Below are 3,590 nucleotides of genomic sequence, written 5' to 3'. Positions count from 1 at the left end.
AGAGTTGTGCCAGTCATCTATCTAACACTTTACAGGGAAAAATTTTTAAATTGAAATAACATGACTTCTGGTTTGCACCAGAAGTTCTTATATAGTTAATCAGGGCCTCCCATCCCTAAGGTTTTCATCTGGTCTCGTCTTTAATCTATCTAATTCTGTTCTCGAGATTATGGAAAGATAGACAGACGACAGTGGGAATTTATAGGTCTATAATTTTTCAAATTGCAGCCCAATCAATTATATAAATAAAATTTCATTTATATAATTGCAGTAGCTCTTAACTAGTGTTCTGCAATACACTAGTGTGCCACAAAGCCATTCTAAGTGTGCACTATGATGAATAAAAAAAAATAAAGCAACAAATTTTAAAATTTATAAAAAGAAATAACAAAATATACTTCTACGTGTTATCAACTATATTTCAGAAGTTTGTTTTAGTAAACTATCACAAAAAAAAGTTCTGTGATCAAGATGTTGGCCAGTCATATGTAATGTTAAAGTTGACCTTCACATAATTGTTTAAATGTATTATAAGTACAAAAAGGTTTGAAATCACTGATTTATTGTATAAAATAAATTTTCTGAGTTATCAGAGATAAACATTAGAAACATATTGAATATCATTCAACTTCTATACTAGGCTGGATATATATAAATGATAATTACATACCTTAAAAACCTTTAATCATCAGTAAAGAACTTTAATATACTTAATTTTTAGACAAATGTTCTCAATCTGCTAGTAGATTCATCTTCATGCTAAGACCTCTTTAACAAATTTTTCCTCTCCTTTTTGTAATAAATCATTGTTCTTTTTTACACTCCTATTTTACACCAAAAGAGACCTGAAGATAATCTTACTAGCAGATCAAAAACATTTGTTTAAAAATTAAGTATATTAAAGTTCTTTATTATTGATTAAAAGTTCTTAAGGTTTGTAATTATCATGTAATCATATTCAAGTCCTAAGAAGAAAATGGTAAAGCCAGAAAAACATTAATAATGATTAAGAGTTTTGTATTAAAAAATTAAAATCTTTTAAGTGTCCAACTATTTGCAATCTCACTTTTATGTTTATTAATCTAATCTGTTTTTGACTTTTAGTATTTTAATAAAAAATATTTCTAAATTTCACACACAGTAAATGCTTTAAAGATTATAATAAACTTTAACTTAAGTTATAGTTTCATATCAAAATAATAATTGTTGAAATAAGAATCAAGGAATATAAATTACATGTACTTAATGTAGAAATTCTACGGCCATTTTTGAATAAGTACTCAAAAAGAATATTATAGCATATTGAACTGACATCTCTAATATTGAATAGTTCTGAAGTTTTCTATTTTCACAACTTATGATCACACCTTTGAAAGACTTATACTTAACAAAAGACAATGATGATCTTTAGTGAACCTACAGATTTATTTGCTCAACTTTATCAATTATCTAAGCATCCTAATAAATATAGTTGCTACTTATCCAATTTAAGCACTAAAATATTTCACCCGTTTTCATTTTTTTGTTGTTCTTATTATATATTTTTTCATTTTTGTTTTCTTATGTTTGGTTTTATTTGTTTTATTATTTTTATTTCTCATATTACATTAATTTTACTTTATATTAAAAATTTTATTCAAGTTGTGTCAATTTTATTCACAATGTATAAATTTAATTGATTACATGCAGAGCTTTTATTCCCATGATTTCCTAGAGATCTTATATGTTTAAAATCTTTTTAAAATTTGGACTATTCCATTTGATATAAACTGTTCAATTGTGAAATTGCATCTAATGCTTAAACAAACAAACAAAAAAAAAAAAAAAAACTTTAAAAAATTATTCTAATTTAATACAATATTTTTTTAACATTAAATTTTATTTTGCTAATAATTAAATTAACTTAAAATTTTCATGATTAAATTTTTTTATGACTAAAAATACAAAGCAAAATGGACAAAGATTATATTATATATAAAAGATCTTTGCTATTATTACACAAACTTATCAATATTCAACAACTTGAACAGATTACATATTGTTTTTCTATTAATATAGCACGACAACATTCCATAGCAAATACATAATAATATAGAGAAAAATACTATTTAATAGAATAAATTAAAATATATAATATATTATTCTACAAATAAGAAACAATATAATATTATATAGATGAAACTAATTGAATGGACGATTTCTAATGACACGACCCACAACAATAGTAATTTACCATCGAATATTTTTTTTGACAATAAAGTCTCGTTAGAGTTAACAAATATATGACATTTCTGAATAAAATCTTTTAAACTTATTTTAAATTAGAAAAACAATTTGGATTTAAAAAAAAACTATAATGATATACAAGTATTTAACAAAAAGAAAAATTTCGAAAACATTAATTTTATTTTTAATTTAATGAAAAACATTAATAATATGTTTTAAAACTGTTGGTGATATTAAATGATTTACGCAATAATACACCAATTTTTCATTGTATACATTAAAAATTATATTATTATTCAATATAAAGTAGAAATGTTTGGAACGTTTTTTCTTTTTTTTTTTAAAAAAAAAGGCGATACCGAAAACGTAATTAAAAAAAATGGAAAGATGACTTGTCGAATAGAATAAGAAAAAAAGTGAAAATGACGAGAAATGTTTACCTGATGACTTTTAAAACGAAATTGTACAAACCTTGTTCCCTGAGATTTCTTCATCTTGTGTTGTTGTTGCTTCTTGCGAATGTTTTCTTTCGGTTGTGGTGGCATAGTAGTTGCGTATCCGTGTTCAACTTCTTTAATTTTTGACGTGAAAAGAAAAAAATAACTTCAATGTCAAAATCAGCTGATCCCAAACTAGGCCTAACTGGTTAGTGTTAACGTTAAGCCTAAATGAACTAAACGATATAGAAATAGTATAAACGTCAATAATGACTAAATATTTACCTCGATCTCTTCTTTCTAGATATTCTGCGGCTTGTATAAGAGCAGCGATGCTCATTTTTCTGTATAAAACAACACTAAACTTTAGTTTACTCCAAGAGAAAGATAAAGATGGCGTTCAGTTTCCACACGCGTCTGGCGTTTGTTTTGCACGTTCCATCCAAACATTCCCAATATGGAAATTCTCGTAAAAAAAATAGTAATTGTAGATTTTTCATTGGTTGTTTAAATCACGTGGTTACAGTTCGGTTCGTACGAATATCAGACACCAATGTGATGCTGTGTTTATCGATGACGTCACTACAGTTAGCTTCCCACGTGCTTTCCACGCCCTTCGTTCTCGATGTGGCAAGTATTGTTTTCAATTGTCAATATTGTTTACATTCGCGTAATCTTTAATTTTTAAAAAATAAAAACGTAAATTCATCTACATTACACCTCATTTTAAAACATAAACACGTCATAAATTATGTATTTGAAATTTGTTTTATATATTTTATTTTTAATTACAGTTATATGTGAAATTACCAAGTAAACACGAACAAGACAATGTAGATTATTATTAAAAATTATTTATTTAAAATTTAAAAATTTATTATAAAATTAATATAATATCAATTACTCCTCAAGCAAGAAGAGATAGTA

Source organism: Centruroides sculpturatus, unplaced genomic scaffold (genome assembly GCF_000671375.1).
Source record: "Centruroides sculpturatus isolate CEXI.00-Female unplaced genomic scaffold, Cexi_2.0 scaffold1726, whole genome shotgun sequence".
Taxonomy (NCBI): domain Eukaryota; kingdom Metazoa; phylum Arthropoda; class Arachnida; order Scorpiones; family Buthidae; genus Centruroides; species Centruroides sculpturatus.
Note: the sequence above shows the minus strand (reverse complement) of the source record.